The following is a 24583-nucleotide window of genomic DNA, read 5'->3' as shown; positions in this document are numbered from 1 at the left end:
GAAGGATCACAAGTAAGTGTATGTGTTAGCTTTTGTGTAATAGATTTTAGCGTAAGAGAGCTGATGAGTTTATTACCATGAAATTATTGCCAATTTATTTTCTAAGGTGCCTAAGCAATTAGGGGAATCTGATATATTAGAATTGTAAAGACTTTAATTGCTTAAGTGTGCAAAAATATTTACTTGTTAGGGGGAATCTAATTAGTTAAGTTGATATTCTTGACTTATTAGCTACTCGGTAACGTGTGAGTATTTTCAAAATGTTAATTGCTTTAAACTTAGTAAATTGGATACTAAGCTAAGTATGAATCATTTATGTGATTGAAAGAAGCAAACACTTCCTCTCATCCCCCAAAGCCCCTCAGACACAGACAAGCCCTGGCTTCTCCCAGGGATCCAGGCCCGTCACCCAGCCCCTCTCCCTATCACACAGATCCCACGTCACTCTCCACTTCCCTCACGTGAGTTCACTTTCCATCATGGGGGTAGACAGGTGGCATCCTCTCTTCTTTCTCTTCCACCACTCAGAGCAACCCCCGATCATCTTTACATTTTAAATTAATTGGATTGAACAGAATTGAATGGGACTTTTAATTCAATGACAGCAACCTGCCCAGTTCTATAAAGAGCTGAATTAGGCTCAGCTCTTGTCAAGAAGCCTCCCTGAGGACGTGACACAAAAGTGAAGGGGTTTCCAGGCCTGGGGGGGCGGCGGTGGGAAAAGACAGAGTAAATACGCTTGTTGGGAATGGACTGCGCTTCCGGACGGTGCTGGTGGGCAGGCAGGTGGGGTTGAGCAGAATTCCCAGAGGTGGTTCCAGAGGAGGAGGTGATGGCTGGCTCCAGCCCCGTCCTAATGGATCAGTAGAAGAGGAAAGACATGACCAAGCGAAGGAGGCTAAGAGTCAAGGCTCCAACCTCTTCCTCTTGACACCCCTGCAGCCGCACCCCTTCACTCAAGGACAGACAAGTATCAGCCCAAGGACAGCCACAGGAGGGAGACAGAGCAAAGGTCAAGGGTATTGCGTGCTTGCTTTGGGAGCTTTAGGGAGCAAAACAAAGGGAGAAGCTTGGGAAAGGCTGATTTTGAAAGAAGAGCTCTCCGGAGGGCTAATGCTTACAACATTTAAGGCGACAGCCAAGGGTTTATTCCAAAGACAGCAGGGAGGTGAGAGGAATGTGGCAGAAAGGACTGGATGGCCAAGAGGGAAAAAAGAGGGGTAGCTGGGACGGAAGAGAGAAGAGAGCTGCCGAGGGCCAAGTGGCCAACAGTGGTGCGGGGCAGAGAGGCGGACCCAGAAGACGTGCGCGTGGAAGAGCCCCCAGGAGGAGGCCTGGCGGACGAGAGAGATCTCCGGGGTCAGAAGGCAATGGGGCCCCATGGCCGTGAGGGGTTCAGAAGCAGAGATGAATAAGAAAACCACCCGACATGTGGGACTAGTCCGAGCTAAGGAAAAGCATTTGAGTCACTTGCGTAAAGCCAGTGAAATCTCTGCGGGAAAAGTCGGGTTTTCCACAATATTGACATTTGGGACGGCACGCTGGCCCGGGTGCCAAGGATTTCTACACTCATGGAGAGACCTTTAAAATAATCCTTTTGTGGTGGAAAAAGCTGGTCCTTTATTTGTACAGTATGTAACTTTGCACTTAGGGGGAAAGACAGTGATATGAATCACCCTGAATTTCCATCCCTGTGGAACTGGACTGTGCTGGGAGAGCCAGTAGGCTTGAAAAAAGCAGCTTTCTGAAGTATTTCAAAACAATTTCCTTTGTATCTGAATGAAATCATGAGGTACTAAAGCCAACACGACCGGCTGATGTGGGGAGGGATGGAGAAGGGCAGGAACATGAATACCAACCATAGTGGCTCGCGCTGAGCAGGGCGCTCAGCGTTGCTTTAAGCACTGTGCAGACACCATCTGATACACTGGCCCCAGGCAGGAGGTAGTGCTCTTATTTATAGGTGAGGAACCCAAGGCCCAGAGCAGTTCAGGAACTTGCCCTGCTCCAGAAGCGCTGGTATTATAACGCGCAGGTCTGCCCGACCCCAGCATCCTGATCACGGATGGGGTGATGGGGAACAGCGGCACTGAGGCCTGAGATGGGACCACGAGCGGAGGCTTCAGGCTTCAACCAGGAACCAGTTCTGATGTCCTTAACAGGAGGAAAACGTGGCTAATCGGCACGTGGGTGGCTATGCCCTTGCTGCCTACCTGACACTTCTTGCGGCTATTTACATTTTTATGTATTTTTGTCTCATTCCCTCAACTGCTCTGACAGCTCCGGAAGAGGGGGGACTGTTCCTTGAGTCTCTTGCCTCCTGCTTGGTACCTGTTAGGCTCAGAAGCCCTTCAGTGAAAATGTAACTCATGGACTAGATTTTTCAGCCTATTGCCCCAGCCTCTTTGTAAATGAAGGACAGTCAGACTTGCAGATTTTAAAATTGTAGTAAACAAATTTTGTAAACACTTGATGGGGGCATTTTCTAAACGTTCTACAGGTAGAATGAATTTAATGATGCCCCGAATTTTCTAAAACGTCTTTCATGCTATCTTCAGGTTGATGTTTCATGTAAAAGTTTACGCTAGATTTTTCATCAACTTCTCTTTTAGATTGTCATGAATAAAATGTATATTCTGCCTATCAAAATATACCATCTGGGACTATCAGACTGTCCTAAAAGTTATTTTTTGCTTTAAAGAAAAAGAGGCTCTAGGGTTGTCCTTTAGGTTTTTATAGTGGAATAACGTATTGACAATACAATGCTGAAAGTAAGACTGGGGGTGAGGGGAGGAGAGGAACAGGAAAGAAAAGAAGAGAAAAGAAAAGAAAACACAGACACACACACACACAGCAGCTAATGCTAATCCTCCACTGATGTGCCCCTGGGAGCACAGGACCTACCCTATCAGGGTCTCCAGTGGTTCACGTACCATCAACAGATGACTTTCTGACCAGAGTTCATTTGCTACTCTTCCCCGGTACTGACATGGATAAAAGACCGCCAATCACCCTAACTTTAGCAATAACTAGAACAACATCTTCCCTGTTGAAGGAGGGACATTCTCCACAGGGTGCTGCCAGCTCAGAACGCGTGGGACCACAGATGTCTCTTGGCTCATGAGAGCAGAATCCAGTCTGGGCATTGCATAGTTGAGAGGGGAAAATGGTTTCCTGAGGGAGGCTCGGGCAGTGGTAGTGAATCAGCTCTTGTCAATAGGGGACTTCGGGGAAGTCCAGCATTAGGAAGGCCCCCGTTTCGTGCAAACTGATCAAACGCAGATGTTTCCAAGGAGCTGACCTTATTCACCATGACTTCACTGGAGATTGAATGGCATATAGCGGGTTAGCAGCGCAGTGAAGGCCTGTTTTGGCGAGAGGGTATAAATGTATATACAGTTGGCAGCATGTGGATGACACCGGACAAACATCTCTTCTATTGATAAATACATGTTTTACTTCCAAACGGTTTTATGCCAGGGAGACATAGTGAAAAAGAAATATAGTTTCAGGCTTTGCTAGGTGTCTCCCGTGTACATCAAACTCTGAAAGAGATGAAGGGGGAAAAATATTAAAAATGGGTCCAACCTTCCGTCTTCCTGAAATATCAGTTTTCATACAAAACTCATCAGCTGAGCTAAGTATTAGGCTTGATCAATGGCAGGAAACTAGGGGATCAAATGCTAATAAATCAGAAACAGATACTCCCTCTTGAGCCAAAAATATATCACAAAACTGAAAACAAGAAAATCAACTGATGATTTTTTAATGCATGCGCAAGGAGAAAATAAACTTTTTGTGTGTGTGGGGGGGAGGTGGAGAGCTGCACCTTAAATAGCAACATAGGATAAAATTCTGAAACACCTCAATCGGACTGGGACTTTCACGTAAGCAAAAGAAATAAGAAAGATCCAAATATTTAGTAAAGTCTGGATACAGAGGTGTAATCTTAGCGTTTGTGCACGAGCAGATGGAAAGATGGCAAAGTGAACACATTAAGAACTCAGCAGCCCTCGCACCTCTGTCTTTTAAGAATATTCCGTTCTATAATCCCATTCCCTTCTTAGTATTTTCTCTTATTCATTTTCATTCTGTAAAGTAAATGTTTCATTGAAACAAGGCATATATACAGAAAAGTGCTCAAATCATAAGTTTACAAATTCATGAGCTGAATGAATTTTCATAAAGCAGACCCACCTGTGTAACCAGCACCCAGCTTGAGAAACAGAATATTATCAACACCCCCAGAAGCCTCTCTTGTTTTGTGCTCCCCCGAGGACCATCACTACTCTGACCTGTAACACATAGATTTGTGTTGTCTGTTTTTGAGCTTTATATAAATGGAATCATAGAGTAGGTATTCTTGCATCTGCTTCTAATGCTCCACATCTTGTTTGTGCGATTCACCCATGGCGGTTAGTTGTGTATTTGTTAATATTTTAAACTGTGTTGTTTTTTAATAATACATATGCAGTCATTTCATTAATGCAGTCGTGTAGGTACAGAAACAATCTCTGTTCATTTCAGCACATTGCCCAGTCCCAGCACTCAGAAGAAAGTTCAAAAAAGTAACTAGCCCCCCGCAGAAATCACAAAGAATCCACCGAGCTGTGATAAAATTCCGAACTGACATGTCTGTAATAAAAGGCACATTATCACCAACAGCTTTGAAACCTTCATATGTGTTTTCCATTTATTTTTCTTAAGAATACACATGCAATTATTTTTTTTCTCTTACCCACCTTAAACAAGAATCCAGAGTGTGGTCCTGCTCTCTGAATGGAAACTGTTTGCCTCTGTGAAAACAGGGAGCTAAATTAAATTAGAAGATCCTGGTATTCAGTAAGACCAAACTTCCCTTCCTTCCTACTCTCCCATTCCACAATCTATCACCTAGAGTAATTAAGACCAGGGAGGTATCATCTTCACTGGATTAACCTTAACTAAATTGTACTCATTCAACATGTGCCCTTTTGATTAGTCCGAGCAGGGCCTGCTGTCTCGGATACACCCACCTTGTAATTCTACACACTTAATTAATTTCAGATGAATAGCAGAGGGGATAAGCTAAATTCTCTGATTAATAAACTCTAAGTCCTTATGTGTGTCAGAGTAGCTCAAGGTTTTCATCTTTCCTTTATTTCTGTGCCCTGCAAAGGCAAATGGAGATTGAAACACACACACACACACACACACACACACACACACACACACACACACACACAGCTCCAATTGTGTGAGGTTGGTCCGCAGATCCCTGAACAGTTTCGTCATTTTGTAAAGGGCAGACCTGGAGAGAGAAAATATTGCAAGAATTGTTGGTAAAATAGATCATTTTTCTGTGAAGTGGAATTTTGAATGTCCTTTTTCATCTGCACCTAACTCTTTAGTCTTTATTTGCATGTATTTCCTGTTTTAGGTACATTCTCGGTCACAAAAATTCAATATAAATGCCACGCATTTTGTATTTTCAATTCATTACTCAGAAGTAAAATACTCCGAATAGTCTGAGAACTTTTCTGAGAAATGGCTTGAAATTATGTGTTTAATCATCAAATTTAACAGCTTTCACATATATAATAAAAATGTGCCCTCATGGGCATCTCTGACAGGAAAGAAAATTATTTTCTTATAATAAAACAGATCCTGAGGATGTTTATATGCTATAATTTACCTCATATTAAAAGATGGCTAGAAAATTATATGATAGATTTGCAGTGTCTCCTTCAACCCAGAAAATTTATATGTCTAGTTATTAATGACTTAAAAACTACTATGATTTGCATAATTATATATAAAGAGTTCTTATGAAGTAGCTTTTATGTCCTATGATTCAACTTACTGAGGTCAGTTATATTCAGGGAATTTAAATTACTGATACTTAGGGAGGTAGCCAACATAGCTGTTAGTTTCTTATGTTGGTATGTAAGGAATTCTAGTTACATAAGACAAAAACACATATCTTAATATTCCTTATGTTATGTGTTTAATTAAGCAAGAGATTTTTTTAAAGGCCACTAAGCTATTTTATATAAAAAAATCACTTAAGAAACCATATACTCAACTCATATATTCAGATGTTAGGGCTTTTCTGATTTGTTACCTAAATTTAGTCTTTGTTCCAAAATTATTAAAAAAAAAAAAGAAACCTAAGTAATTCTGTTAGTATTTTCTACCAGTTCAGAAAACTTAACTGTGAGATTCTTGTACTTCATTTTTAATTGCACCACAAATTCCCAAACTATTAAATATTCCTACAAGTTAAAGTATTGCTCAATAATTTACCATTAAATGAGTGGGTGTGGAAGATTTTACTGATCATTTTGCTAATTGCTTATTTGTGAAAATTCTCAAAATGGTGGAGCCATTTGGCTAATTGAATGCAAATATTAAATAATTTTTGATTGATGACATGCATGCTGATAGGCACATCATTTTTCAGGATGCATCAGCTAAATGCCTTATCAGGTTTGTGTTATCTCCTCCATCTGAGACTGGGCACAGGGGCATTTTAACTCATGTCAGGAAATCTTATTCTCTGCCTTCCCTAAAACCAGATCCTACATTTGACCTTTAAAAAAAACCCACAAAAGCAAGTAATTTAAGTCAGCCCACACCTGCACCATCTTCCAAAATATCCTCATATGAATGCCTAACACATCTCATTCCTGAGCACCTCAGGCAGCGGGAAAGGACAATTTATTCTCTCTAAAGAACAAAATACTGATATTGCAGTTTGTCTTCTTTGGGATCGGAGGAAAGTTGAGATATTATTCATGAAAGGGCAGCTAAGCTTGGCCCTGTGATTTAGATTTGCTCTACGAACCAACAACTATTTTTAAATGATGGCATCAGGTACTTACATAAAGAGACTTAACAGTTCTTTAGCCGGGTTATGTTCTGCTGTTTATGTGACACAATCGGAAACCTTGTGGATACTGTTTTAGATGATACATCACCAGGAAACTTTACATTAGGAAAGTAACCATATTATCTGGGATTGCTAGCTGTAGGGGAAGTTGCTTGGCTACATTTTGCACTTAAAAAAGAGAAATTCATTAGAACGTCTCCGCAAAGCATGGCGTAGTGGTTGCATCGCCAAGTAATGTCATCGTTGTGTGTCTCATACTCCTGTTGGCCTCTTTGAACAGGACTTACATCAATAAATTCAAGTTTTTGGTTTTGCTTACAATCGGCATTTCAGTGAGGACAGGTCCACAGAAAATAACTGAGGATTTGAATAGTTTTTCGATATAATTTGAAGCGGTTTATCACCCTGTCTTTGAAGAAGAGCTCCGCTTTCCGCAGACCCATGGCGGTGGCCTCTCCGGGCTGGTAACAAGCGTCTCTGCGCCGAGCCCGGTTGCTCTGGGCCAGTTCGCGTTTCTGTGCCTCGGCGCTCGCTCGGACAGTCGTAGCCCCCTCGTCTTTTTCGTTTATGTCTCCGAAAACATACTTGCTTAAGGTCGTAGCATTTCTACTCCCGGACGGGAAGGCAAGCGCGAGAGCAGGGTGCAGGTGCCGGCGAGCGAGCGGCTGCGGCGGGCGCGGCGGGCGGGCGGCGGCGCGGGGTGCTGCGGACGCCGGGGGCGGCTGGGACCCGGCTGCCGCGGCCAGGCTCGGCGCACGTGGCTCTCGGCGCCCCGCGGCCGGAGCGCGGCCGGTTCGTGCGCGCGGGTGCCTGCGGTTCTCGCCTGGAGCCCTCGCCGCCGCCGCGCCGGGCCCGGAGGCAGGGAGGGAGGGAGGGAGGGAGGGACGCCCGGGGGGTGGCCGGCGGCGGAAGGCGCCAGTGACGCTCGCGGCCCCGGGGCTCGGGCGGGCGTCCGCTGCGCGGATCCGCGTGCCCCGCGGCCGAGGGGGTGTGCAGAGGCGCCGAGGCTGGGGGCGGACCGTCGGCGGCCAGACCAGGGTCTCCCGTGTGTGGGAGGCGGGTGGGAAGGCCCGGGGTGGCCGGGCTGGCTGCAGGGCCGGCCGCTCGGGGGAGAAGACCCTGCACCGCTCGCGGCGGCACCCCCCCCCCCCGCGGCCTGCAGGTTTCCGGGGGGGACCGGTTCCCGCAGCGGCGGGGCGCAGGCCTGGCGTCGTTGGGGCCCGGAGAGGCGGGAATGCGCGGGGCCGGGGGATGGTATGGGGACCTGGGCCGGGCGTCTCGTCGGGCGGCTGCCGAGCGGTCTGCAGCTGCGCCCCCGCCACCCTTCTGAGCCCCGGGAGTGGCACCCGCGGAGGCGGTCCCGAAAGGCCGAAAGGGTTTGCTCGGACCTCAAGGGCCCGGGTCGGAGGACGTAGACCGCAGGCAGGTGGCCGCGCGGCCCGGGACCAGACAGGGCTCGTGGAGCCTCCCCGAGATTGGAGAGTTAGGGGGCTGGTTGTGAATAAATTCGGAATCGGGCTCGGGGCTGACCAAACACCGAAGAATGCGTTTGGCTTCGAGTTTTTATGTTTTTTGTTTTTTTCTCGCCTTTCCCCCTCTCCCCAAGCCTTTAAACTCGGAGCCGGCAGTCGGGGCTACAAGGGAGCCTGCGGGTCGCGGGTTCCGCAGGGGGTCTGCAGAGGTGGAGCCGCCCCCGCCGCTTCTCGCCCCCGGGCAGAGCCGTTCAACCGCCACCCGGACTTGGGACTGACCCGGGCTTGACCTCTCCCGCTCCCGCCCGCTCCGCCTCGGCCCGCACTCTCAGGACCGCATTTTCTGCGGCTCCGACTTGGCCCTTCCGTCCCGGCACCGAGCCTCCAGGCTGGGGTTGGGGCGGCAAAGGTGCCTTTCCGCGTGGGGTGGAGGGTAAGCTGGGGAGAAGATCCAGATTCTCCGTGTCGCCGGCGTGTCGGGCCCTGCGGTGGAAGAGCGGAGCCTCCCCAGCCGTCCCGGCCGGCCAAGTTCAGAATTTCCCGAGCCAGACTCGGCAGTCGGGCCCTTGGAGGCCGGGGCTGGCGGCGAGGGTAGGTTATTCCCCTAGCCACTTGAGAGGAGAAGCAGTGGGGCCACGGAGGTTATGGACCACCGGGCTCACACCATTCCCGCACTGCCTTCAAACTCGGGGGCCTCCGTAGCCTCCGCGGTTACTAGGTGCGCACCCCGTTCCTCCCGAACGTACTGCCGCAGCCGCCGCTGGCACCCCGCGCGCTCAGCCGAGGCCCGCGGCGGTGTGCACTGGCCTGCGCCGGGAGGGCAGTGCGGGGCGGAGAGGCGGCCTCCCCGGGTCTCCCGCCTGTCACATCTGCACTTATTTAAAGCTCGGCTGGTGGTCCGAGATCTCTGGAATGCCAATTGCGGACCTGGCCTCCTGCGACATTTGCATTGATTAGTGAGCTGGCCATGGAGGAGGCCAGAGGCGGGGGAGGTGGGAGGCTTCGGGGAGACCGGAGGTTCACAATATTCCTCTTGACCCGGGTCCACGAACTACCCTGCCGGCCAGCGACTCCCACCGCACCAGACTGCTGAGTGTACACGGAACAGAGAACTGAACTTAGGAGCATTTGATATGTATAGCAAGGGGCCCTAGCCTTTTAGCACTGTACACTGGGGTCGGCACACACAACCCTACATCTCTGAAGACTCCAGCGCTGAATCAGGCAGAGAAGGTGGACACGTGCTGTGACCCCAGGTTCACCCCGGGCCCTACAAGTGCCTATGTGATGTCTGGGATAGGCAGCTTACTCAATGCATGACTTTTAAGAAATGCTTGCTGGTACAAGTCCACAAAACCGAGACTGACCTGCCTTGCTTAAAATACCCTACACAAAGCATGAAAAAGGCACGGGTAACCTTGCGTCTGAGTCCAGCCCCAAGCGTAAGAGGCCTGGTGCAAATTCATGGATGAGCAACAAGCTTCGTTCCAACTTTATGGGATTCCTATGGTGCTGGGGGTGGGAGAGAGGCAAGGGGAGGAAGGTTTTTAATTCTATAAACCTAGAAGAGTTGAGTCTGATTTTGCATTTGCCTTTGGACTTGGTATAATTAAGGGTGAAAATAAGGGCCCTCTGTATTTCTGTTCCCCTTTGCTTTCTGTGAAGCCTTTACCCCGGAGGAAAGTTGTTTTAGTAATCTGGAAAAGAGAAACCATGTGCTGAGTCAGCAAAAGTGCTGTACCAGGCCAGTTCAATCGGATACTACAGTTAATGTGTAATGTGCACATCTATGTGCCTTCCTGGAAATAATGCAAAATCTGTTGAAATTTTCATGGCGTAGAAGAAGTGGCCACAAAACCTGTGGGCAGTTCAGCGCCAGGTTAAATGCTGTGTCTTCTAATACAAGAAATATGCCCAGAACACGTCTTCTAACAAGCATTAGACCCAACCCCATTTAATGCGAGAATACGAGAGAAATACAGTTCTCCAAACAACGCAAAACACCTTTTCCCCCCCAAAATGGTTGTGTTGCAGAATGTTTCAACATTTCCTTCTGCTCGTGCTCTTGTGACAGATGTTCAAGGTGGCTCCAGCAGATGGAATCTTATTTTCTGTTTTGAATCATTCAAAGTATTTCTCAAAAATGCATCTTTAAAAGGTCTGAAAAGCCTCCTCGCAAATCCTGTTAGAATCTCGACAAACCTGTGGACCGTGCATTCTCATTTTCGTGCAAGGAATACATGTATTTACAGAGAGTCATTTCGAATGATGCTCTCAGTTCTTAAACTGTTAAGCAACCATTTTTGACAGTCATTTCTTTTAACTGCCCACGTCTTACCTGAATTTGCAGGACCCGAGTGTTTTTATTATTGAACGACAATCCCAATCCTTGTATTTTTAGTGACAGGCCGTATTTCTAGGGATATTTCTTCATAATTTTTTAAAATTCTTGAGTTGCAAAATATGTGGTTTAAAAAAAAAAACTAGCATATTGCATCAAGAACCAGCCAAAAGTATGCCTTTTTCCCTCATCTTTTCTATCTCAAAACTTAAATTAGTATAACTGTTACACTTTTCCTATTTAAATTCTTAAAAATATAACTGACATCTTGTAATTGTTTCAGCATAATGCAAAAACATCTGGATGTGAAGTGAAACATTCAGTCTCTCACCCTACGTGTACCGCGTAGACAAAACATCAGGATGAATGATTGAAAATGTTCTCCCCAATCCAGATGGTTGAGTGCCTGGTGCTTCTATAAGGAAGCATATTTTCCTTTCTCTAAACATCATATCCTACCATATCCCACGTAAGGCATGATTTACACTCTTTCATCGACAAAATGCTGGGCCATTTGGAGTACAGCAGAGCAATCAGTAAATGAAACTTGTATATGTTTTGGAAAATGTAGTCCAAGTACAAGTGTTAGCGTGTACTGAGGAGGGGGTGGTGGCAGAGGAACCAGAAATCGGAAGATAGGAGAGAGAGAGCCTTGTTCAATGGGATAATGACTTGACTTAGAGGACGCAGCCTTCCAAGAATCCGTCCATGGCATCCCATAATCGTAAAGAGGCAAAGCGCGGCATCCAGCAGCAGTGTGAACCTGGCTGCCTTTCGCCTGAGATGCAGTCGGACCGTGAAATGTCACTGTGCCCCCGGTGGCCCTGTGCCCCCAAAGTCAAACAAATATCAAATGGCATGGAAACATGATTAGGACTTATGAGCATTATACAGGTGGGGACATTCTATGTTTGAAAAGAAAGCGGTAGAACTCAAAAAAATCTAGCGACAAGAGATTTCTCTTCATGTGAAATATCACCACACTCTACAGTTGTTAGGCATTGGAGATGGAGACGCAGAGCCACATTTTTTTTTCTTCTCCCAAGTCACAGAGATTTAAAATCTTGAGCCGAGTCTGAGGTTTTCCACGTCTCTTTGCCTTAACCATGTTGAGAAAGGAGGAGCAGATATAAGAGAGGCCTTCCACTAGAATCAGCAGATGCAATCAAACCCGGAATGAATTCCATTCTCCTTATTAGCCTCATACAACGCACTGGATTATAGAGGAGTGTTTAGATAATGAATGGCAATGAATGTTAAAACATCAGAAAATCTGACCACTTCACAATTGCTGCAAGAAAAACATACCATTTTAAATAGACCTTCTAACAACTCAGAATCTGAGACTTGGATAATAAGACCCAGGATTTTCATACTGGCCCAGAATCAATTTTAAAAAAACAGTTTACAGGGATGTCGTAGAGTTTCAGGGGTACACGTATTGGGTCTTTAAGAGGCTCAGGAGGCAAAAGGGAATCTTTAACACCATATAAAACAGAATGGCAGTTATTTTTCTTAATTGCTATAATTGGGATGTTTTCATGACCTTTTTGTGATTAATTTATTGGAATAATAAAATGACAACGCAAACTGGAAGGGATTCAGCACTCATCCAAGGCCTCCTGTCTCCCTTTATGGAAGAGAAGACTGGAGACAAAAAACATGAAAGGACCTATCCAAGGCCACACGTTAGTCCGGGGGAGGGTCAACACTAGAATCACTGCGTTGCAGTCATGACTCACAGAGCCCACTGCTTGTTACAGGACAGCCTGCCTTCGAAAATGCTGCCCAGACTCACAGATTCCCCAGCAGTGTCCAAGAAACCGACACCCATCCCTACGGGCTGGAAACAGCTCAAGACCATTCATTGGTGTTACACCGCTAAGAACTATAAGCAAATCCAGTGTGAAGGCAGAGTTCTCGCACTTGTCTCCAAGTAAGGCAGTTTTGCATAATTGCAAAAACATAGCTAATAAAACTCCGTCAACTTCAACAATTTGGCTAGTGGTCCTGATAACAACAAATGACAGCTTAGCTTTTTATGGAGAACTTAACAGCACTTTGGAAGAATGTCACACACAGAATCAGCTGCGGTCTCTTTTCTTTGAAAATAACACGTGCAAAACAGTCAAAATAAGGGTCCTTAATGGGGAGGAGGGAAGAGGAGGAGAAGGGGGTGGTGGTAGCCATGCCAAAAGCATTCCTAACAGAAGAAGACAAAGGTGGGGCGCCTGGGTGGCTCAGTCCTTAAGTGTCTGCCTTCAGCTTAGGTCATGATCCCAGGGTCCTGGGATCGAGTCCTGCATCGGGCTCCCTGCTCAGCGGGAAGCCTGCTTCTCCCTCTCCTCCCACTCCGCCTGCTTGTATTTCCTGTCTCGCTGTCTCTCTCTATCAAATAAATAAATAAAATCTTTAAAAAAAAAAAAAGAGGACAAAGGTGTCAGTAGAAGTGTCTCACCTGACTTAACAACCGCATCAACTCACTGGCCCAGTGGTTTGTGTGATGAAATGAAAGATTAGCATGCATGGGGTAGGTGGGGGTGGGAGGGCCCCAGAAGAAACACACACTATTTAAGGATATTTAGATAGCGACACGAAGCATATGTCACCAATTTTTAGGACCTGTGAATCTCACTGGTCTTTCATGGCATGAGACAAGGAACTGGATTCTTTCATGATGTAATCAAACCTCTTCCATTTTCTGTGTTACTCAACATCAAATTAGAACATAAAAGCATGGATTCTAGGAAAGGGAGACAACTCTTCTTCCTGAACATTCTGAACCAAGAAATGCAAGGAAGAACACTGATTAGGAGAAATGAGGATGGGAGGAGGGAGTGACGTCAGGACTCAGTACTGGGAGCTCTGAGAAAAGAAGTAAGTCATGTTTCGATCAGCCTGGAGAGAAGAGAGCCCAGTAAGCCTTCCCTACAGGCTAATCTAAGGTCAGTGTCCCCTGAGAAGCAGGATCCGGCCAAAATTTGAATCGGGCAGTGGGGGGAGAGAATGATGCTGGGAAAAGCGGTCTGACCACCAATATTCTTCCTTCGAAATGCTTAGGGGAGCAACTAAAACAGCAAAAGTTAAACCAAATAAAACCAGCATGCCCGCTTACCTCTTTAATTTGCTCTCCCAAACAGATCATCATTTGGGCTATTCCCCTGAAGTCAAGCATGAAATCTATTTAGCTGGAGAGCTACCCATTTCCTCTGACCTGCAGAAGAGATGCCCTGTTCTTCCAGAATCTCCGGAATGCCAGAATCTAGAGAAAACTGGAGCCACATGCCTGGGCTCCTTGAGATCCTCCCCCCCCCCACCCCCACACCAAAGGAACAGAGTAACAAAGGTGGAGCAGACTTTCATCACCACCCAACCTAGAAGCATAGCTGCCCGTTCATCAATGTAGGTCACAGTGTGACTTGAGGTTGCTATGGGTTTAAGAGGGTCTCTTGCCAATAGGAGTTTCTCAGTCTTTTTTTTTTTGTCCCTGGGAACTTCCTGGCAGTTTTGTAAAGCCTATAGACTGCTGGTCAGAGTGTCTTAAAATGCATAAACTAGGGGCGCCTGGGTGGTTCAGTCAGTTAGGCATCTGCCTTCAGTTCAGGTCCTGATACCAGGATCCTGGGCTCCCTGCTTAGTGGGGAGTCTGCTTCTCCCTCTCCCAATGACCCTCCCCCCTGCTCCTGCCCTCACTTGCTCGCTCGCTCTCTCTCTCAAATGGATAAATAAAAAATCTAAAAAAAATGCACAAACTATATTGAACTAAGTTTATCAGAATGTTTTTAAGAAACTAATTTGTGAGACAGAATTATATTTAACCCATTAAATGAAAGATCTATTGGTGGGTCTAATAATATCTGCAAGATTGAAATAGTGATAAGTGTGAATGAGAAGCTATCATCAGCAACTATGTGATATGAAGGTAGCTGTGATTTCTGTTGGTGACAGAGGCACAGGGACTGCTAATGTTGCAGTTTGTTGTCTATGTTCAGAATGTAAGGAAATGCTAGTTTTCAAATAGAGGTTTATAGAAATGAAGATGCCATTTTTTTCACATCCAAGTTTATGCGATTCTGCTTTTACTTGATTTCATTTCCAGATCACTTCACGTTCAAGTGAAGAACCCCTTAGAAAGGAGGAAGAGGGGCAGGCTAGTAGTACTTTGGAGATATGCAACATAATGGTCATGTAGATCCATTTTGACTGGTTTATGTTGGGCCCCCATTTGGAGTTTAAATGTTGAGCCTGTGATATTAGGTCTTGGTCTTGAGGTGAAAACTAAGTTTATAACATAATCCAGGAGAGTGGAGATCTGGAGAATTCCTCCCTTGCCCAGAGGACACCAAAGGAAGTGTCAAAGATCACCTGCCAAAGCATTTGGAGGAGGGGTGTAACCGGAGCCAGGAAAAGACTTGATAAGGATGAATGGATCACCTCTGCTCAGGGAAGGAGCCCAGGGTGGGGCTCAGACTGGAATGTGAAATGCAGAGGGACCCAGGGAGGGAGGACTGGCTGCTGCTGGTGGGCAGGGAGACCCCCGCCGTCTAATAGTTACCAATCTTCAAGACCCGTGGCTACAGAGGAATTTGGCCAGGCACAAGTTAGAAAAAGAAGCCAGTTCTGCTTATCCAAAGAGGAGTAAGACTTCAGCCCCCACCGCAGGGAATCTATAGCAAGCCGGCAGAGCAGAAGGGATCTGCGGGAAGCGTAGGGGAGAGACCTACCGGTCAGGACACAACAGCCTACAGCCTGGGAACTGAAAGCGGAGAGAGGACCCAAAGCAGACTGTCTGCAGTCAAGGAACCAAGTGATAATGTGAACCTAATTCAATGTAAGAACTTCCATTCATCAAAAAACATCATTAAGAGAATGAAAAGGCAAACCATAGACGAGGAAAAAAATAGTAGCAACACATATCCGATGAAGGATTCATACCTAAAATACATAAAGAATTTTTATAAATCAATGAGAAAAATACCAAACAAACCAAAGTTAACAAATGTGCAAAAAACTCAACAGACACTTCACAAAGGATGATATCCAAGGGGCCAGTAAGCATGTGAAAAGATGCTCAAAGCCATTAGTCACCAAGAAAATGCAAACTAAAGCTTCACTAAGATACACACATGGCAGAAGGGCCAAAATTAAAAAACAAAACAAAACCAAACCCATTGGCAATATCAACTGTTGGCGAGGATGTAGAACAACTGAAATTCTCATAGACTGTGAGTAGGGATGTATACTGGTACAACCAGTTGGAAAAATTTGCAGTATCTACTAAAACAAAGCAGTAATTCATACCCTAAAGACCCAGCAACTCAATCCCTAGGTATAGGCCCAAGTTTGCCTGTGTCCATCCAAAGGCCTGCAAGAATATATAGTTTTAAGGTGTGGCTCAGTAAGTAGACCATGTGATTCTTGATCTTGGGGTCATAAGTTCAAGCCCCATGTTGGGTGTAGAGATTACTTTTTAAAAATGTTCTGGGGCACTTGGCTGGCTCAGTTAGTGGAGAGTGTGATTCTTGATCTCAGGGTTGTGAGTTCAAGCCCCGTGTTGAGTGTAGAGATTACTTCAAAATAAAAAAAAAATCTTAAAAAATATATTGCTTTATATATTTTACATGTTTATAAATATAAATATTATATAAAATTATATATGTGTATATATACATACATACATACATACATATATATATAAAATCAACTTTATTCAGCATAGCACCAACTTGGAAACAATTCAGATTGTAGTAAATAATGGAATATCATGGAGCCACGAAAAAGAACCAACTATTGCTCTACACAAAGTGGATGAATCTCACAGACATGATTAGAGCAAAAGAAGCCAGATACAAAAGAATACACATTGCTTGATTCCATTTATGTGAAGGACAAGAACAGGCAAAACAAATCTATGGTGATAGCGGTCAGGATAGAGTTTACTTTTCCAAGGGGCTATTGATTGAGAGGGGGTGCAAGGGCACCTTCTGTGGTGCTGAATTATAAATATTATTGACTTTCTGGAAAGAAAGCGATTTGGAAATGCAATCAAGTAAAAGCAGCTGGCCACGCCATAGATTCAGTCCTCCTAACTCTGTGGTTTTATATTACAGAAAGATTTCATTGGGCCATATGAGCATGAGGAGAGTGCAAGTTACAGACTGACAGAAGATTTTTGCAATAGATATATTGACAAAGGTCTTACCTCCAGTTAAAAATGTGCAAAAGACGTGAAATGCACTTTACAAAAGAGGATAACCAAATGGCCAAGAAGTATAAGGAAAGGTGCTCAACATCATTATTCTTCAGGGAAATACACATTAAAACCACAACTTGATACTAATATATTTCCACCAAAAGGACTGAAATTAACAAGACTGGTGATAACCACGGTGACCCGGCATCTTGAGCAATGGAATCTTCAACAACACTGATTGGAGTGCAAAATGGGATAAGCCATTTTGGAAACCCAACTAGATCTACTGAAGCTTCACACATGCCTATCAGGTTGGGGCTCTGCATGGCTGGCCCAGGAACTGAGCTAAAGAAAAACAGGAAAAGAACCAGGGATCTTGGCTAATGAAGTCCACCAGGCTTAAGAAACCTTATTCCAAGTGTTTGAGTTTTTTCTTAGATTTCTTGATATGCAAAATCCCAGGATTATTGTGGCTTAAATAAAGGGAAAGGGGAACTGGCAGAGCTTAGTTCAGATCAGTAAGGGAGAGGAGAGATCAGGTCCTCTGGTGGAAATGACTGAGCCAGCCAGAAAACCTGGGAAGGTTCCAGGAAGCTTTGAAGAGAGTGTGCAAGTCAGGGTGGGGCTACAGGGTTCTCTCTTGGGGCACCAAATGAAAAGACCAAGAAAGTCATTCATCTCTTCCCACGGCTGCCCCGGAGATGGCCCTCTCCAACTCCTGCCACCTTGGGGGGTGTGGTCAACACATTCGTCCTGAGCAGAGATGTTTCTGTCACCCTCACTTTTGTCTCCAACGAGCCAGTGCTGTGGGAACTGAAATGAGAGCCCACATTTATTGTGAAAATCCAGCTTGGGAGGGAAGAACAAAGGGGATGGAGGGAGGATGTGGGGAAGGAAGAAAGTGACCCAAAAAGCAAAGAAGGCAAGAGCCAACAGGAGCCTGAGGCCCAGCCTTCCAGCTCTCCTCACGTGAGCCCATCCGTCAGCACACGCTTCTGGTCACACATGGATGCCTCCCACGAAAATTGGTGCCGGGTCGGACAGGCTCCAGAGTGACTCATAACAAACAGCAAATAGCAGAGGAAGGCCAGGGATTTGACATCTGTTCTGTGGCCTGTAATTAAAACTTCTTTCCCCTAAACAGTGAGGACAGTAGTTATAAGTACCAGCCTTTGTGTGTCACTGTCAGAGTATTTTTTCCTAGTTGGAGAATTTTCTCAGGAGATGCAACAAATGAAACAGCACACCCCCGCCCCCCCCCCCCGCAACTTCCCAGATCACATGTCAAAGTTCCAAGTTATCATTACCCTTCGGCAGCAAAATCCTTGAAGAAAGATACCAGCCCTCTCGCAAAAGAAGGGGGTTTTTTGGTTTGTTTTAGAGATATGATTGAACTGACCCTATTCACGTGTCTTGTTCTGTTCATTTCATTTTGAGAGTTGGGACACTGTCTTTTCAAACTTCATCGTCACTGCTGTCATCTTCTACTGACGTGTTTTAGGCACCTGCTGTGTTTAGAATGCTGTGTTTCGCATAGAAGGGATGTGTATAAACTCATAAAAATTATCAATAGGATGACCTGGAAGACACTTTGTCATTAAATCCTAAGATGCCATTACTCACTGATTCATTCATTCAAAGAATGTTTATGGAGCCCCTATCTTGTGCCAGGTGCTGTGTAGGTGTCAATGACCATGGAGAATAGAATGAGCCTCTGCCCCTCACATGCTTATAGTCCAGCGAGGGAGGAAGGTCTTAATTTTTAAAAATCATTCCCCTCTGTATATTGCACCCTTTCCGCAACCCTAAACTACCTGAAAATATAGTTGTTGAACTTAGGATAATCAGGGGTACATAGTGGGGGTGGGGGGATCTCACTGCACTTGAAAGGGCTACTGATGGGGGGAGAAATAAGCAAACAGATCGAGGGGGCTGTGGCTGGCGTTTCCATCCTATGGTGTATGGGGTTTGGGGAGTTTGATGGAGGGCAGCTGTGGCATCCTCCAAACTACGAGACACGATCCTGCCAAAGAACCACAGGGATGTCATTATACTTCTTATTTACTTGTGAAAGGCCTCTGTCCCCCACATGGTTGAGAATCCCCTAAGCTGACTCCAGAGGGTTGGTGGAATCTAGGGTGCGAGGTGGGAGTTGGGGCCTCAGGATAGGCCAAGACCTTGACTGAGGTCCAGGAGAATAGCGTTCTAGATCTTTCTCACCCCAACTCTCTGGCTGGGTCTCCATAGACAAACCCAAATGAAGGATGATAATTCAGCTAATATTGCTCCCTACTCTTGAAAAGAGGAAAGGTGATGTGTTGGCATGCTACTGTCCAGGTTGGAAAGCACTTCCACGTGTATGATCTCATTTGTTTCTCTTAATAACCTTTTGAAGTGGGCAACGCAGCCCATTTCACAGATGAGAGAACTGAGGCTTCTTTCTGCAGATTAAATAATTTGCCCAATCCATACAACTAATGAAGTGGCAGAGTGGGGATTTGAACCCATCTCCGCTGACTGTTAGTCCTGTGTCCTTTCCACAGGCATAATATTATTATTTAAACTTGTAAAGTTGAGAGCACGGATGGGTCCGCCCTCCAAGGAACCCAGAACCTCCCAAGGTGAAGGTTTGCTCCTGAACTCAACGAACAACTTCGAAGATTCTGCCAGGAGGGACTCTTGCATGTGTCGGACACTTCCCAGGAGGTCTTGTCTCCACGTGCACTGAAGAGAAAACAGATGTCAGGGACAGGTTCTCAGCTGCCAATGTTAACTCCACTTTATGATTCTCTTCCTTGGACCGACTGAGAAGAGAGATTCCTGCCTGCCTAACTGGGCCAGCCTGATGCACATGGAGAAGAAAGCGCTACTTCACTATATGATTCAACAGTGGCGGTCAGCAAACTTTCTGTAAAGGGCCGGAGAGAAAATGTTTGAGGCTTTGGGGGGGTCACATGCAATCGCTGTCACAACTACTGAAGTCTGCTGTTGTGGTACCAAAACAGCCGGAGACCACGAGTAAGTGAGTGGGAGTGGCCGTGTCCCCATCAAACTTCTGGACACCAAAACATGAATGTCATATAATGTTCACCCACCACAAAATACTATTCTCCTGTTGATTTTTTTCCAACCATTTCAAAATGTAAACATTATTCTTAGCTTGTGGGCCATACAGAATGGGCGGTGGGCCACCTATGGGCCATAGCTCAGCCAACCCTGTTCCAGAGGACCAGAGGTCCTTGGCTCCCAACTATCACCCCCACACATGTCAGGAATTCTACATCGGTACTTTGTTCTTTTTGGGGTTAAACCGTACTTCTCCAGACTTGTCTTTTAAGAAGGAGGCCATCTGACCCAGCACATTAACTTTCTAACAACCTCCTTTTCAAAGTTTATGAGCTTACTTAGAATGTAAGCGCCATGTGGGCTGGGCTTTCTGGCTGTTCTGTTCACTGCTCAGTTCACTGTTAAGAACCTAGGACGGTGAACAGTGTTGTATAGATACTCTGTACAAACCTTGGTTGAATGGAAGAATGAACTTTCCCCTTCTGGCCCGAAAGGTTGGAGCCACCAGAGGGGTGGCAGTGGGGAGAGGACAGGGAAGGCAAGGGACACCCATCCCTTGGGGTGGGGTGGGAAGAGGTGATGAAGATAAAGCTTCAGACTTAATGATGTTCCTGCGGGACTGGGAGGCGCCCGAGTCAGCGATGCTCCAAGAAGCCAGCAGGCTTGGAAGAGGCAGGATGCAGGGCATGCCAGAGCTGGAAGAGCCTGGGAAGGGCGTCAGGAAAAAGCCCCAGTGGCCGCACTCGGCGCCCGGAGGAGCGGCACCAAGCCCCGACGGCTCATCCCACCCATTTCCGCGGAGTGATGGGGTCCCTGCCAAGGAAAACATTAAGACTTGACAGATTTGGCAAGTCCCCGGGCCATGGACTTGTGCAACGTAAAGTTAGAAGGGCCCCTTGGGAGATGGGGCAGATCTGAACAGACGGTGGAAAAGCGTGCATGGGAAGTCAGAACCCACTCCCTCGGCAGGCAAGTGCCAGGGAAAAGGAAAACTGAGAGAGGGAAGAAAATAAAGACCACCCCTGACACCCCCAGGAGTCACACATTTTCCTGGGTCAGACACATCATAAAGTGCTGTAGGACGAAATAAATGCAATGGCTGTGGGGTGTGTTAGTAAAAATAACCAGAGTTCCTCACTGTGACCGCAATGAAAAATATCACGCAGGAAGTTACTGGATGGAAAAGTTCTTGGAGATGAGCTGTCCCGGCGGAGGGGCTCCAGCCTTGAGTTCTCACCCTCTGTTCTCCCCGCACAGAGTGGATTCACAACCAGCCGTTCCCTGGCTGCCTCCAAATTGCTCCTTATCTCTTACTTCGGGACATTTCGATCTGACCTGGTAATTCCCAAACTTGTAAAGGGATGGACCAAATCAGTCCTTTCACCTCTGGTTAGAAAAGGCAAGCTGTGGTCCCGTGAGACCTTCCAGATCATACAGGAGGTGAGGTCCCCACACCCCTGGCCCAGGAGCCCCAGGAGGGGGAGGAACGGGTAGGACACACTGAGCTCCCCACTGGAGCTGGGAGTCTGTCCCTGCAGTGGTGGAGGTCAACCAAGAATCATACAATGTTAGGGATGGCCTGTGATACGTTGTGGAGACACATGCCACATGTCTCTTCCTTCATATGCCCACAGTGGCGTGGAGTACTACCTAGGGGTCTGGATCTTACCAGCTTTTTTTTTTTTTTTAAAGATTTTATTTATTTATTTGAGAGAGAGAGAGAGCAGGAGTGGGGGCAGGAGGGGCAGAGGGAGAAGGAGAAGCAGGTTCCCCACTGAGCAGGGAACCTAACGCGGGACTCAATCCCAGGACCCTGGGACCATGACCTGAGCCGAAGGCAGACACTTAACTGACTGAGCCACCCAGGCGCCCCTGGATCGTACCAGTTTTTTGACTTGGGGTGAGTTACTTTACCTCATAGTGGCTTGGCTTCGTCAGCTATAAGGCGGGAGTGATACCCACCTCAGTGGTTGTTGTGAGGATTGATTGAAGTGATCTGTGTAATGCAACCAGTCCAGTGCCCAATATGCAGGAAGCACATTATGATACCTTGCAGGCACTACTTTTTTTTATTGAAGTCTAACTGACCCAGACTGTTACATTAGTTTCAGGCATACAACACAGTGATTTGACAACTCTATACATTACGCTCTGCTCACCGCAAGTGTAGCTCTCGTCTGTCACCATACAACAGTTACACTACTCATATCTGTATTCCCTACGCTGTACATTTCATCTCTGTGACTTCTTCATTCCATACCTGGAAACCTGTATCTCCTCCTCCCCTTCACCCATTTTGCCCATCTCCTTAACCCCCTCCTCTCTGGCAAACATCAGTTCTCTGTATTTATGGGTCAGTTTCTGCTTTTTTGTTTGTTCATTTGTTTTGTTTAGATTCCACACGTAAGTGAAATCATGTAGTATTTCAGTATCATATACAGTATCGACTTATTTCACGTAGCACAATACATCCATCCCTGTTGACTCAAATGGCAAGATCTCATTTTTTATGGCTGAGTAACATTCCAGTGTGTGTGTGTGTGTGTGTGTGTGTGTGTGTGTGTGTGTGTGTGTGTGTGTGTGTGTGTGTCTATGATATCTTCTTTACCATTCCTCTATCAGTGGACACTTGGGTTGCTTCTATACCTTGGCTATTGTAAATAATGTTGCAATGAACATAAGGGTGCATGTATCATTTTGAATTAGTGTTTTTGTTTCCTTTGGGTAAATACCCAGTAGTGGAATTACTGGGTCATAGGGTATTTCTATCTTTAATTTTTTTGAGGGGCCTCCATACTGTTTTCCACAGCGGCTGCACCAGTTTGTATTCTCACCAAGAGTGCACAAGGGTTCCTTTTTCTTCACATCCTTGCCAACATTTGTTATTTCTTGTCTTTTTTATTCTGGCTTGCTATTATGTGGTTTTTTTTAAATTGCAGATTGGTGAAACCATGGCCATTTACTTGAAATCAGCAAAGTTTCCCCTCCCATTTTTCTGGCCTCTATGAAGAAAAGGGAACCCTCCAATGTCCCCTCACATCTTACTGCCTATTTTTCCAGCTCTTTTACCCAAGTCCCCCAGGGGAGAGGAGAGCAAGCAGGTATCCGGTTGGGTGTGGCCCAGAGTGATCCCCCACCTTCATGAAATTTTCCTTAGGTCTCAGCTTTCATTTACACGTTCTTGCCAGTTTTATATCTTACTCCATAACATGTTTTAATAGATTACATCTTATTAAGTTATTCCCTCAGAATCTTTGAGTAACACTGAGGTTCCATGAAGACAAACATTCATCCCCAAAACATATCCCTTTTGGAAAATCTCAAACCAACATCATTTCTGCCTACAGCAGGGCAGCAGGTCAGGGGAGGGAGACCCCAGATTAGACCATCAGGGACGATTTCATGAAGGGGCCTGCGTGAAGCCCTGAGCTCTGGCCCACTAGGATGCAGACATGTGGAAAGAAGAAAGGTCATGAGCAGAGGTCTGTGGGTGAACACAAATGAAACCCTCAAGGAACCACAAAGACATTTTGTTCCAAAACCCAGGAACTGAGTTTCTTTCTCACCTGAAAGTCACTAATCTTTGTGTCTCATTCCAGGAAATCCTGATCCCACAGGGGCAAGATTTGCCGTCCCAAGGCCATCAGTCATCTTCAGCAACCACACCATTTCTTCTACTTTCCTCTCTAACTCTCTACACATTTTCCATCTGGACAGGAGGCCCCGGGCAAGCATGTTTGGCACCAGGCATTGCTCACGTGCCTCCCTTAGGACTTAACGGTCATTAAGAAATTTCTCATAATGAGCACTCTGGCTCCAAAGCACCCAGCTTTCCTTGCCCCTCTCTGCAGCCAGCCTTCAGGTCCTACCCTCCCCCGTTCCAGGTCAGGGAGCTTCTCACGGTGGGGGTTGTTCTTGCTTCCCTCCCTCTTCCCTTCCTTCCTCAGTGTAACTTCCTTCCTGGAAGTGTCGATGAGGGCCACAAGCCAAAGGGAGAATGAATCATGACATTTAATCGGTTCTGCTACATAAAGTGTGAGCTGCCTCAGCGTGCTGAGCTAACTAGCTTATCGCTGGAACGCTCCCATGTTTTTCTTCCAAGGTTGGCCATCTTCCTCTGGGTTCAAGTGGAGACATCAAGAAGCAAAGCAAGGTACAGTTGGTTGGGGGTGGGGTCTAACAATGCCTGCCTCCCACTGATGCATTTTTCATCACTGAAGAAGGCTGCTTTGGGACTCACTGGTGTGGGATGGTGCTGCAATAGTGGCCCCTGGAAGATCACCAGGTCCTTATTTTGTGATGTTGGTTTTGCATCTTGAAATGACAGCCCAGAACTCTGGGGCCTGGCTATAAGGAAGGCATGGCAAGTGGACATGTTTTCTGCTTGTTTTCCTGTATTCCGAAGCAGGTAGCTGTGTCCTTGCAGATGGGATCTCTCTCGGCTTGTCTTGATGAACACCTGATGAAAGATTTATTGGCTTCCAGCCAACAGGTTTCAATTCTGAGCAGTCTTCCACATGGAAACCAACATGGGGCATCAACATAAGAGAACTTTTTAATTGGACAGAGGTTGCTATAAGGCAGCATATACAGGTGTTACAGACTTGGCAGTGAGATGAATATGGAGAACAGGGTAAGGC

The 24583-nt window shown here is 46.2% G+C and overlaps 1 long non-coding RNA gene across 2 annotated transcripts; it reads right to left on the bottom strand.

The window, feature by feature from the left end:
* Positions 1-3452: 3452 nt before the first annotated feature.
* On the bottom strand, positions 3453-7543 carry LOC113938299. 2 transcript variants are annotated; one of them, XR_003524878.2, is made up of 3 exons: positions 6864-7543; positions 4743-4796; positions 3453-3545 (listed from the first exon to the last, which is right to left on the bottom strand). It is a non-coding gene; the product is annotated as an uncharacterized LOC113938299 (long non-coding RNA). The 2 variants fall into 2 exon arrangements; XR_003524879.2 differs by lacking the exon at positions 3453-3545 and adding an exon at positions 4198-4295.
* Between the last annotated feature and the right edge of the window lie 17040 nt (positions 7544-24583).

This window comes from Zalophus californianus, chromosome 8 (genome assembly GCF_009762305.2).
Source record: "Zalophus californianus isolate mZalCal1 chromosome 8, mZalCal1.pri.v2, whole genome shotgun sequence".
NCBI lineage: Eukaryota > Metazoa > Chordata > Mammalia > Carnivora > Otariidae > Zalophus > Zalophus californianus.
The sequence above is the reverse complement of the archived record's forward strand: the minus strand, read 5'-3'. Positions and strand labels throughout refer to the sequence as shown.